Raw genomic sequence first — 14022 nt, 5'->3', positions numbered from 1 at the left:
TATGAGTACCTGGTGCTTTGTGTAAACCTCGTCACTAGGGAGACAAAGGCGTGATGCTGTCCACCCATCCTCTCGTGTGCCGTGCCGGCCTTCATAGGTGCTCGCTAACAGCACTTGCCCCAAAAGTCTAACGAGGCTATACGGGAGAATCTTTGTCTTTGATGATGCTTCTGTCGGCCAAAATGATGTCCGTGTGTTTCTTCTTCTATTGGTGGTGTGGATAATAATGCGTTTTTATTTACTCACGAAAGCCTCACTGAGTCTCAAGACTCTTTATTCAAGAGGAGGCCATATATTGGCGATGCTTAGCAGTGTCGAGGGTTTGATTCGTGGATGGAAACCAAAGAGCCCAGAGAATCGCTGCCGTGCATACGAGGGGATACCAAACAAAGTCAACGATCCCCCGTGTAGCCTTAACGGACTGTAGGGGCAAGTGCTGTTAGCGAGCACCTATGAAGGCCGGCACGGCGCACGAGGGGGTGGGTGGTCAGCACCACGCCAGGCAGTCTTTGATTTCCCAATGGCGATGTTTTTTACACACCACACCAGATACTCATTTGAGGCTGAGTCGACATAGGGGAAGCCCAGGAACGGTCCAGGTAATCGTCACTGGCATTGGCCGTGAGCGGGAATCGAACTCGGCTCGCCGGGTTCGTAGCGCTCAACCACAGCACCACCGCTCCCCACACTCGCAGCCTCAACGCGGGCAGATTTGGGGCTCCATTGCCTGCCTGACATCTCCTGACCACCTGACAATTTCCAGGCAATGTTTGTACGACATTTAATAGCCAGGTTTAACCCTGCTTAGCCTCTGAAACCCAGTGATGTTCCCGGTGTTCCAATGTGGTGTTGTTGTTGCTGCTGCTGATGATAAAGTGTCATCATTATTTGGCTGTCGGTGCTGGTGACAGTGATGTTGGTGGTGGCGCTGCTGGTGATGATGATCATCAGCATCATAATGATGCTTCCGTCGTTGCCGGCAATGTTGATCTCTGTGGTGTTTAATTCTTATAATGGAGCTACTGCTGATACCGGCCACTGCTGCTGATGATGATGACGATCAACGCCATTCTGTGGCGCCCATAATGGTCGCAATAATTGTTCTGGTTGTCCTTGGCAATGTTGATGTTGTTCTTGCTGATGGCGGCGGTTGATGGTGGTGGCAGTGGCGGTGATGGAGAGCCATCTCGTTGTGATGTTTGTATGCAGAGGGTAGGTGGGGGGGGGTCATGGCGGGGGACGTGGAATGCCGTGGATGTGGAAGGGTATTGCATAAGACCGTGGCTTTGTCCTCAGAGATTAACAAATCTGACGCCAACACCAATGAATGCTCACTCCATATTCCCCTCTCTCTCTCGCCCGCTCACTAATTACGCACCATGGGGGACTTGGAGGAGAGAGAGATAGAGAGATGGAGGGGGTGGTGGAGGCTGGGACGGGGTGTGGGGAGGGATAGGGGTTAGCGGGAGAGGGGGGATGAAGGGAGGGAAGGGGGGTGGTGGATGTGAACTCTGTGGGTGGAGCTTTCCCACGGCCCACAAGACAGGAGGTTGTCACGAAGGGCGGGCAAGCCACACTATATGTCTGCCCGTGTGTCTGTCTGTGCCTGTGCGTGTCCGTGGGTCAATGCGCCTGTGTGTCTGCGTCTGCGCGTGTCTGTGTCTGTGCCTGTGGGTCAGTGAAGCCGGGTGTGGTGCTGGCCACCCACCCCCTCGTGTGCCTTCATAGGTACTCGCTAACAGCACTTGCCCAAACAGTCTGTTGACGCTATACGGGGAATATTTGTCTTTGCGAGTACGTGTGTGAGAAGCGGTGGTGTAGCGGTTCGCGCGCTGCGCTACGAACCCGACGTCCCGAGTTCGAATCCTGCTCACGGCCAACACAAGTGACGATTATTATCTGAACCGGTCCTGGGCCTCACCTAGGTCAACTCAGCCTCAAATGAGTACGTTGAGCGGTGTATAAACACCGCCACTAGGGAGACAAAATAGGTGCTGGCCACCTACCTCCTCGTGTGCCGTGCCGACCTTCATAGGTGCTCGCTAACAGCACTTGCCCCAACAGTCTGTTAAAGCTACACGGGGGATCTTTGCCTTAACCGTGCTAAATTCAAGGAACGTGTTGTGTGTATGTATATTTAACTTCTTTTGCAACTGACGTAGCCAAACGTGCTAATCGGAGGTGCGAAGGCAGGACATCAATCAAATGTGGGGGAAGTCAACAGTGGTTGTCCTGTGAATAGAATCGCCTCTGCCTTAGAAATGTGGATTTTCCACGAATGGCTCAGGCCTGTTAATCTGAGATGAGCACCACATTAATGCTCACTTGAACAGAAACTCGCTTTGACCTTCATGAGCAGTTCTGAAGAAATTAAGTTTTTAAAATCTAGATTTAAAAGTTCCAGCGGCTTTCTAATATCGGAAGAAGGTAGGCGCTGTGTCGCCCCACCCGAGATTACGACAACAGGATTGAGAATTCGGACGAAATGCGTTGCTCTGTACAGCAATGGTGATTGTTCGGCGTCAAAGTGAAACCCCCACGCCTCCTCGTCACACCACCTGGAGGAGCATCGATCCTCTCCCCCGTCTACGTCAAGTTTTTGCTTGTCCCTCGCGTCAAAGGATCGACTCTGCTCGTGATACACGCGAGGGCACTGCACACGCCGTTCGTCCCAGCAGAAGCCGCAGCTGCCGTCGGTCGAAGCGCGCGGTGGCCTCTTTTCGGGCTTCTTGCGGTCCAGACCCTTTGGAGGCAAGGTTGTCTCCCACGTGGAGCGACGCGCTCGTGAACCGAATGCAATGCAAGAGCCCTGCTGGCAGAGAGTCAAACGCGGCTCGGTGGCACGCTTTCGCGCACGCACACAGATCCCTCATCCCTGCAATAAACCCATTTTGTATGAGAGAAATCCCGCACCTTCCGCGAGGTCAAGCAGCACAAGGCCGTGCCGCGAGTGGGTTCGTGAGCCTGGCTGTGCGGAACCTTTGAGTGGTATCCCGGAGTTTCTTCCCCGCGTAGAAGGAAAGCAGTCATTATCTCTACGTTTTTTTTTTATATAGCGCGTGTTGTTCGGTATGTTGGTCGCAACGTGAACACGTTCCCGAATAAGCTCTCAGCAGGGACGTGGAGCGAAACGTCGGACATCGTGCCGAACAACACGCGGTACAGTCACCGATTTGAACAAATTGGCCGTGGATCTCGATGCAAGGCCCTCCAGAAAAAAAAGCCATGGGCCTCGGTGAGACATCTTCTGGATGAACACTGGTGGGTAGCAGTTCTCTGAAATTGTACTCAGTTGAAGCACATTACTTTATTCGTACATGATGATAATGTCTTTATCTTGAACTTCTTTCGCACCGTAGGTAGCCAACCGTGTTAATCGGAGATCATAATAATCATCAGCCACGGTCAATCCACTGCTGGATTACATATACACGTATTAGCGTGCATGCCGAGTGGTGGAAATTTGAGCCGGCACAGCTGAGATAGCCAGGGTTCGAATCCGGGTTCCAGCCAAACGTGGTCAAACCAGGTTGATAAGGTATTTGTTGGTATTTAAATTTTCGTGCCATATCTTTTTTTGTTCATTAATCTTTTTTTGTTCATTAATCTTTTTTTACTTTGCTTGGTAGTAATAATAATAATAACTCAAATGTATAATTTGGCATTCCATCCTAGGATCCCAATGCGCAATGCGTGAAAAGCAGTGAAACAAAAAAACGGAACGAGAGGCGACCGACCAAACTGAAGAGGTAGAGGGCACTTTTAAAGAGATGGGTTTACAATATATCTACAGACTTTCATTGCCTGATTTCATGTGGCAAGGCGTTCCATAGTTGTGGTGCCACGCTAACAAAAGCCCGATCACCAAAAGAGCACACGTGTGCGTGTCGGGATTCTTTCACGCCATACGTAGCCATCCGCGCATATGGGGATTTGGTTCTTATATTCACAATTATTGTACAGCGTTGCGGGACGCTGTTGGCGTGAATGACGCCGTGATATAAATGCAAGTATTCTTATAAAGAAAATTGGACGACAAGGGGCGCTCTAGAACAATCCCGTCTGGCCACGCGGACTCTCACGGGCGGTGACGGCTCCTCCAGACACCGGGCGAGCGACGTGTGTGTGTGTGGGGGGGGGTGGGTATATAGAGAGAGCCGGGTGGGGAAATGCAAGCTTCGTGGCCAGAGAGTTCCCGGTGGCTCTGGTGAATTGGTTGAGGAGGTGGAGGGGGGTAGGGGAGTGGCTATTGAGGGGGGGGGAGGGAGGGCCGGGGGTGGTGGCTGCCAGAGACGGGGTGAAGCTGTCTCCACAAAGGGTTGTTTGAGAGGCGGGTCAAATGTTTTCGTTGTCGCTGCGAAAAAGGGCGGGGGGGGGGTAAAGAAAGAAAGAGAGAGAGAAAAAAACGTCGCCGGCTAAAACTTGGCAGAGTGCGTGGTGGACACGGAGGGACCATTAATAATGCCACGTTTAGGCGGGCAAGGGCGGGCAAGAGAGAGTGAGAGATGGGAGGGCGAGAGCAGTAGGAGGGGGGGTGGGGGGGGTGGAAGCCGTGTGTCTGGGGTCTTCATCATGCCGAGAGGGGGAGAGTGCCAAATAAATTGTAATTCATCGAGTGCCAAACCCAGTAGGAGGCTGCCCACCAGAAGGAGTGACAACTTTGGACTGACGCTTGCCATTATAATTCATTATAATGGCAAGTGTCACTCTATAGATTTGGTTTATTGTTATGCTTTTTTTTTTAGAATAGCAAGTGTTGGTCCGTAGTTTCTCTGCTTCTTAAGCCCAACAATTTTTTTTAACCGAATGTGAGGCATTTTGTTCTTATTTCGTATCACCGACTGAACACTAATTACGGTAGTTAATTCATTGCCAGCGTTTCACTATTAATCGTGCATCATCATGAATGCCTGTATTGTCACGTGATGAAGATTATTACGGGCAGTGAAATACATTTGAATACTTTTCAGCCCTTTGTCAATCCACTGTTGTGTGAGAAGGCCTCTCCTATGCCATTTCGGTCATGATGAGGTTGTTTGACCATACTTCACCACGCTAGTCAGTATGGGTTGTATGCATGTTAAACTTCTTTTACACTGTACGCAGCCAACCGTGCTAATCGGAGGTACGGGGAAGGACGAACAAACTAAAGACAAAAAGCATTTCTGGAGAATCGAGTTTTCAATCGGTCCAAATGTCACTGGCCACTGATGTTAGCCGTGACCGGAAAATTAATTCACGATGCCACATTCATGATAACGCACTGCGCTAATCACTGCACCACCGCTCCACCCTATTACACGTCTGCACATGTACACAGCTCGTTTGTGAATCCACTGCCGGAGGAGGGCCTCCTCGTGCTGTGCAGGCACTGAGGGATTCATTTGACCATATTTCACCACGCTGGTCTGTGTGGGTCGGTGAAGGAGTAATACGAAACAGAAAAATATTTTCCTGCGCCGCCTTCTACCGCCCCACAACGCCTGATGTGAGCGCGCTGTTGGCCAATCCAAGGGCTATCCAGGTTCAACACATCCTTAGCTTTCCACCAGTGACATTCTGGGCGATGTAATCACAGACATTGCCGGACATCTGTGAAACTACTGGACATCTGTGTAAAAGGAGCTTTATAGCTCAGCGGATTCCTCCAGTATAAATGTAAATCTTTATTCTGATTGCACTCATACGTAGTCCCAGTCCAGTCCAGCACTATCCGTGATCTTGAATCCCACTCAAGTCCACCTCTGAAGTCCACACTTTTCAGAGATCCAATGTCAGCCCCTCACATTTCCCTCCCCCCCCCCCCCCCCCCACACACACTGCACCATCCACACCACGTACAGCACCCCCGACATTAATAAGCAAGAGACTGTGTGAGCGCCAGGGCTTCCCCCCCCCCACCCACCCCCCCGACCGGCACAATGCGGGAGACGCAGCCGCCCCGTAACCCGCGCGGTGCACTCCTGACCCATGCTGATCCCTCACGCGGGCCGCCCTCGCAGGTATCAATGCCCGCTTTGTCGCCGTTCCCGCTTGCTGCCGGCAGTGTCTGCGCCTTGACCATTGGTCATCTCGGAGGGGGCATTGTCTCCACACTCGTGATGACATTTTCTGGCTCTGCCCTATTGTCACGCTCGCGGCCTGTGGAAGGACCTCACCCCTTGCTGCATTAATGAGGCCTCATCTCTTTGACGAGTCGCCTCATTTTATTTAATTTGGGGGGGGGGGGGGGGTGTGGTGAGATCTGGCTGGTGTACTGCACAAAAATGTATTGAGATTCAAGCTTTCTGGGCGAAAAAAGTCAGAAGAATTTTTTTTATTGTAAATTAGAAAATGTGTATTTGTTTTTTTTACGTATTCACAGGAATGTAATACGTTGGTTGCAACACAAACCCAGCTGACTCTTGGTCATCTCGAAGGGGCCCGTTGTCTCCGCTCTGGTGATGACATTTTCTGGCTCTCCCGAATTGTCACGCTCACACTTTGTGGATGAACACCGTGAATCAATGAGGCCGAATCTTTTTTTTTATATTAACGCAGTTGCTGAGCACAGCTTTTGCCCCAAACGCCCCGTGCAACATCAAGCGGCGGGCAACAAACAGCACTCAATCAAATGTGCAATAGATACGACGCATTGAACATGTTTCTTGAATCGAGCACGGTCATTATGCGAACTTGGGAAAAGAGACGACGATGGGAGGGAATTTTCAGAATCGAGACGGTGGCACAGAGTGACTGCAGTGAATCGGTGAGTGCTGGATCATCAATCACCCTGACTGCCGCTTTACGTTGGAATCTATAAACTGCAGTGAGGTAGGAGCTGGGTGCCCCGCCCCAGATATGGCAACAGAGGTTCCAACCGCATCCGAATTTGTGCTTTGTATAGCACAAGGGGGTCGGAAAGCCTGCGGCTTCGGAGCCACACGCGGATCTTTGACGGACTTTTTCGTAACGAATATATGTGTGTGTATGTGATGTATTCACCGTGCATTGCAGCTCTTGAAATATTGAGTTTTGTACCGAGTTTTACAAATTTTTAAATCTATTTTTGTAATTTTGAATGCCAACCCCTGGTATAGCAGCAGTCACAACTCTGCTCCGTAGATTGTGTAATCGTTTTATTCTCATTCTACGTGACTTTACCGAAAGAACCAAGAAGATGTGTAATCGTTGTTGGGGGTTAATGACAAAGGCTTTGGCACGGTAAAGAAAACCCCAACTTCGTCGATGCCTCCTGAGACAGATTAGTCTTCTTCTTTCGTATGACGGGAGAAGCTAACAATGGGACATCTAGTTTGGCGATCCGCTCAGTGGCTTCCTGAGATGCTAAGGGGAGGAATGAAGTGGCTCCTGCAACGGATTAGTAATCCAGCCGTTCCATGACAGGTCACGTGAGATTATTGGGCCATGCAGATCCATGGTTTTACGATGACGGACCACCAGAACAATCGGGTTGATATTCGAATCTCCAGATTTTTGTGGTGAAAAAAACCCATGATAATAATCTCCAGATGATATTCTGAATGCCCTGAGAAGAGTGTACTTTTTTTATTGGGAAACTTATAAGAAACGTTACTTAAAATGTAGCATATTAACGTTTAAAACAAATCAGTTGTGCATGCACGCACACATGCATGCTTTTGGGTCTCATGAATTCCAATAAAAGCCAACTGACCATTGGTCATCTCGGAGGCGCCCATTGTACCCGAGCTTGTGATGACATTTTCGGACTCTCTAGAATTCACGCTCACACTTTTGTAGATGGCCCCTCTGAATTAATGAGGCCTGGTCGACTGACGAGACACCGCCTTTCATTAAAAAAAATCTGATTGTTGTTAAATCATGTGTGCTGGTGCATTTTAATATTATACGCTTTAAAAAAAAAGTTACTCGAGAGAGTGGTTAAAGTTAGTTTTGCAGGCGCGTAGTCTCAATAATGCAAATATGGCGTGTAATTGTGTTTTTGCTATGTGCATGCGTACACTACAATATGGATATTCATCACTGTCTAAACACGCGTTTAAGACTTCTTGACACTCTTTTGCTCTCACAACCTGAAAACATACACCACGTATTGCTCTCTAAGTTGTCTTCGTGAGTCTGGTTCTATGAGCTTCACCCATTAACACTGAATCTTAAGAACCCTACATTTATCTTAGTCTGGCTCTGCCAGTTATAAGCATGAACGATGAACCCTAACAATCCTAAAAGTGACTTAGTCCGGTTCTCTGAGCCAAGAGCATGAGCAAATAATCCTAAGCATCATGGACATATCTTTAGTTGCCCTTATTTAAAACTTATCTTCAACGAACTGGTCAATGGTGCCAATGCAGGACTCTCCTGATGAAGAGCCATGAGACTCAATGAGGTGTTCTGAGATAAATGAATGAAATGTATGAATATGTCTGGGTCATTGTGCATAACTTGATATACACAGAATTCCCGGCTTGCTATGCATGTCACTCACTCGTATAGATATCAACTGTAAATATGAAACGACCATTAAAATGGAACTCTGTGGAAAGATGTCTGCTGTGCTTTGTGATGTTATAACGTTCCCCGTGCGATTGCCTTACAGGCGACAGATGCAACCCACGAATATAGATATTGCTTTACTTATCATCATCAGCCATGATCAATCCACTGCTGGATGCGGGTCTCCATTATGCCATGGCCATCTCTCACGGTCCAGCGATGTAACAATCCACCCGGCACACGAGATGATTTCATCGCTCCGCGGTGGACGCGATTTTCTCAGGAGTGTTCATCGCAGCAGCAGCAAACAGCTTTGAGCGGGACAAGTTACAATACCGCGTCGAGCATCATCAACGGCAAACATAACCGTGGCAAACGTGCAGATTCTAAAATGCAATACGTTGAAGGGCAGAGTTGACATTCAACAAGGGTGGTATAAAGTGAATAAGGATACACACGGCAAAGTTCAATCGATTTGAACATTTTAAATCGAATTTTTGCACGTGCAAAAGGTATTTAAACGATAGCAAACCTTAAATTAAGACGAAACTAACATATATGATACCAAAAACAAACACAGTACAGTCCATATATATAAATGAAATGCAATCACGTAGCTTGGAAATCAATTGGACATTCAGGTGAGGTGGCGATTGGGGATGAGGTCACTCCCAAATTGCCAAATAGGATGAAAGAGAAGTGTCATTGACAAAATGCGGTAAAGTTTTGGTTCTCTCTTCACGTCTGCTTTCAGACGAATACATGTGCACAACTAGAATGGAAAGCCATGGGAACATTTACAGTTGCATTTGAAAATCGTACTTATGAGCAACAGCAGGTTATGAGTGGGCGCCACGGTGGCGAGATGTTAACTACCTCTGCTGGTATATAGGAGGTCGTAGGTTCGATCCTGACCATGATGCCGGAATATTTGGAATTTGCATGTTCTCCCTGTGGTCTCGTGGATTTTTCTCTGGGTCCTCCGGGTTTTCCCTCCAACATTTAGAATCAACATCATGCGTTTAGGGTATTTGGCTGCTATTTAATGTTCGCGTGATGATAAACCACTTCATTGAGTTATCATTTGTGGCCAGGTCGCATCCGAAAGAGATCTATAAAGCTCAGTGGGGCTTACCTGGTAAAAAAAGTGTAGTTTTAGTTTCATTTTGTAACACAATAAATGAGTAGACACTACCCATCATTCTCCTTTCCTTAGTTTCTCCTGACCAGTCGTGGCCTCCGAACTCTGCGATGTCATCTCGCTGCTGCCGTTCCTCTCCGCCGTGTGTATGTTGAACTTCTTTTGTACCGTGCGTAGCCAACCACGCTTTTCGGAGGTGCGGGGGAAAGTTCAATAAGCTAAACATGAAAAAGAAGCTCTAAAGAGATGAGTTTGTCAATCGAGATTTAAAAGTGCGTACCTCCGGTGGATTCCGAATATCGGAAGGAAGAGCGTTCCTCTGCTCTGCCTACCTCCTCTCGGTCTCCACTCCATTGTAAATGTTGTCCCTGAACGTGCCCTATCTAGTAAAAACATATTTTAAAAATATGCAAACAAAGTACCATCTGTCATTTAAAATTGACAATTAAAATAACACGTGTATATATTTGAATGGTTTTCCATATGTTTAAAGTATTTGGCTGATGCACATTTCCACGTGATAAGGCACTTCGTTGAGCTATCAGTTGTGGCCAGCCATATAGCTCAGCCGGGCCTTACCTGGTAGAATAAAATAAAACATAGTTCAGTTAATATTTTCTGACATGGTGAACATCTAAAACAGCAGTCCCCAAGTATTCTAATTGCCGCGGAAGCACCATCAACCCTCAAATTATTTTCACCGATCACCACGCACGAATAACATATATATTCTTTTCATAACCGAAAACTACTATAGAGTAAGCGCTGCACAGTAATAAAAAAAATCCAACAAAACAATCACCTTGATTTTCGATTTAAAGCTTTCGTGACTGCAATGATTCATCTTCTTTGGTTCTTTCGGTAAAGTCACGTAGAATGAGAATAAAATAATAAATTGTGTTATTTTATTTTATCAATTTATTATTTTATTCTCATTCTACGTGACTTTACCGAAAGAACCAAAGAAGATGAATCACCTTGATGTTTCATTGACTAACCTATTTAGGTGTGCAATTGGCATTCATAAATATGGTTTAATTGTGGCAGAGGAGCAGGAAACACATCCAACCGTTGCATCTCTGACAGTTCCGCGGGGACCACCATTCACGCGTGGTCTTTGCGGGGACCACCACTGGTCCACGGAACCAAGGTTTGGGAGCCACTGATTCTCAAACGTTTGCCATTCACACGCTCGCCAATTCGGCGACAGAGAGTTATGCACCCGACGGTCGTTTTGCTGGTGGTGGCACCTCCCCATTGCAGAATGCATACTCGAGCAATGCGTCCGTCTATTATTCATGCACACACACAGCCACACACACACGCCCGTGTGTGTGTGGCTGTGTGTGTGCGCGCCGTCTGTATTATGCAAGGAGGTGGCGAATATTGTCAAGGCCGTTGAGAAAAAGGAGGCACGGGGGTAAAGGATGGGACGGGCGGTGGGGGGCGGAGGGGGGGGGGGTGATGGTGGGGAGGGGTGAAGTTGGTGGGAGGGGGGTGGCCGGGTTAAGCTCCAGGGATTGAGGGGGGCATCGTGGTGGCGTGGGAAGGCTGAGCGTGCCAGTGCCGGAGCCTCTCATCCCAACGTAACCTTTGTGCGAGGAGGGGACGTGTTGGTGGGGTGGGGGGGGACAGGGGTCAGACTGGTGGGGGCATTGGTCCAGGGGTGGAGATGGCAGCCGCACTGTGGCTAGACAAGGCAGCACAATGGCTGCCCCCGCCGTGACCAATGGAATTCAGGTGAAGATGGAATTTGCGTTTGGCTTCGTTTCGTATCTCGCTTGGTTGTTTTTTCGCCAGCCCACCACGTGTGTCTCCACCGTGGCTGACGGTCGCCCAGGTCGCTGCTATATCTCTCGTGGGTATAGGGTGGCCCATGCATGTGCTGCGTGTGGTTGTGTTCATCGCAGCAATTTAAGAACACTCATTGCAGCAATTTAAGAACATTGTGCTATGCGTTATCATCATCGTTATCAGCGATGATCAGTCCGCTGCTAGATAAGAGCCTTCCCAAGCCACGGCTATCTCTCATGAGCCTGCGATGTAATAATCCAACTAGCGCCTGCACGCAAGCTGATTTAATCGCTCCATCTCGACAGCTGACATCCTCTGGGGACGCGTTTCACTCTCAACCCTTCTAGCTAAATGCCCTGTCCAAACCCACAAACTGTTTTTGACCGTCAAAACGATGCATTTAATCGGTATGTTTAACCTACTAATTATACTGCCACTGAGTCACCCACGGAAGCCTCACTTGAGTCTTAAAATATTTGTTTTCAGGATGGTCGAATATTATTGGGATGTTTGGCCAGCTGATGAAAAATGTTGGCTTTCTATCGCATTCAGACACCGCACAACGGCAGTTGTCCACCAACAGGCTATGATCAACTTATGAGTGTCAAGAATTCAAATCTGGTCCAAGTCGGTCGTGTTTCTCAAATGCGCCACGGTGACGAGATGTTAATTACCTCGTCTGGTTTACAGGAGGCCGTGGGTTCGATCCCGACTCTGACACCTGTATATTTGGAGTTTGCATGTCTCTCTCCCCGTGGTCGCATGGATTATTCTCCAAGTCTTTGCGTTATCATAGACCCTCCACATTTAGAAACACGCGTTTAGAGTATTTGGCTCCAATCAATGTCTACATGATAAGCCACTTTGTTGAGCTATCATTTGTGGCCAGGTCGCTTCTAAAAAGGACCTACATAGCTCAGTGGGCCTTGCCTGGTAAAATATAAAATATAGTTTAGTTTAATAGTGTACATATAAATGGAACAGGGGGTGATCCATTTATAGATACCACACTGGTTTATCATGACTCCATTTACTTTATTCTCAACAGATGATTGAGTGTTGTGACGGAGACGGCTCTGAATCTCACAGGGGAGACTGTTGGTAGATTTAAGGAGTGCATTGAGATTGGTGCGAGACGGGTAGAGGCTTCGGTATAAAACGAAAGTTTTCGCTTCAAATCCTACATAGTATGGAGTGGGGTGTCTATAAATGGATCTCCATGTATCACCGATGACCGTGAGCAGAAAGGTTCATAATAATCCTTTGATTTGATATAATTAAATATTAACTTAATGTTCGTTAACAAGTTTATATATTTTTTACCATTGTCCCTTCAGCTCAAACGAAATAACAAGTGCCAAGGATTGGGCCTGGCCTGCCCCAGACAGCCATGCTGTTATCGGTTTAATGACAATAATTGTACCATAAAACTACCACGTAGCCAAACCCAAAATCAATTGCAGATCGGTCCAGGAGTAGTAAGCCGGCTTCAAAACAAATGGCTGTGGAAGTATTCATTGGTGTAAGAAGGCTACTCAGGCCTGTGGAAGACATTTGCTGCTTTTATTGTTATTTGCTGTTACGCGTGATGAACGGCCCTTGCCTTGCAAGGTAGGGCGCGTCTCGCCTCGCTCGCAGTGCCACCGCATGTATGAACATTGCTACTGCAAGGTGTCAGTGTCAGTTTTGTTGCCAGATAAAAGGGTAAAAAGAACAATTATCATATTTTGCTACTGGCAAAGGAGGTGCCAATGATGATTGCTACTGCAGTTGAAGTGGTGCACAAAGCGCACGCCGAGTCGACGGCGAGGTCATGGATGAGGTCACAAACACGACGTCCTTGCTCAAATACGCGTCGAGGCATTTGACTGCTTATCTCTCATTAAAGAGGGTTTTTTTTGGGCGGTTAAATCCGCTACCACCTCGACACAGCCAATTAGTAAGGTTTGTCACGTAAACAGAACGTGCCAATTCGTTGCTAGTACAGCAACAATCTTGATTTGAAGTTTTCGTGACTGCAGGGGTCAATACATTTTGGTTCTTTCGGTAAAGTCACCGTAGGTATAAAATAAAATACATTAAATGACGACGTTTCGGGCGCAACAGAAGCGTCCGTCATCAGGTGGGACAACCACAGCAAGGAACAATTACGCCCGAAACGTCGTGATTTAATTTGTTTTATTTCATACCTACGTGACTTTACCGAAATAACCAAATAGTACAGGAACACTGATGTGTTAAGAGAGCCAAGCCACAACGTTTATAATCTGAGTACGACGTTTTTCCAGTAATTACAGCTAGCTTCATCAGGCGGACAGCCAGATTTGTGAAATGTTGTGGAGTCCGTGGGTAAGTCGACAACTGCTGACCACTCGTTCGTGGAAACTCAATCTCATCGACCATGGAGGGCCTTGAGTTAACCAACAACAACAACAACCAGGACTTGAACTCGCAACCCTCCAATTAGAAGTCGCTCGCTCTAACGTAGAAGCACATCGCATGGCATTAAAAAAACACGATTAAATGGTGCGAACCCATTGTTCAAATGTTTCTCTTCAGCAGTGGCACAGTGTTGTGAACAATGACACGCGTGATACTGCAGCTGGTTACGT

Source organism: Petromyzon marinus, chromosome 40, assembly GCF_048934315.1.
Source record: "Petromyzon marinus isolate PM22_M1 ecotype Great Lakes invasive population chromosome 40, UKy_Petmar_22M1.pri1.0, whole genome shotgun sequence".
In the NCBI taxonomy this organism is placed as follows: Eukaryota; Metazoa; Chordata; class Hyperoartia; order Petromyzontiformes; family Petromyzontidae; genus Petromyzon; species Petromyzon marinus.
The sequence above is the reverse complement of the archived record's forward strand: the minus strand, read 5'-3'. Positions refer to the sequence as shown.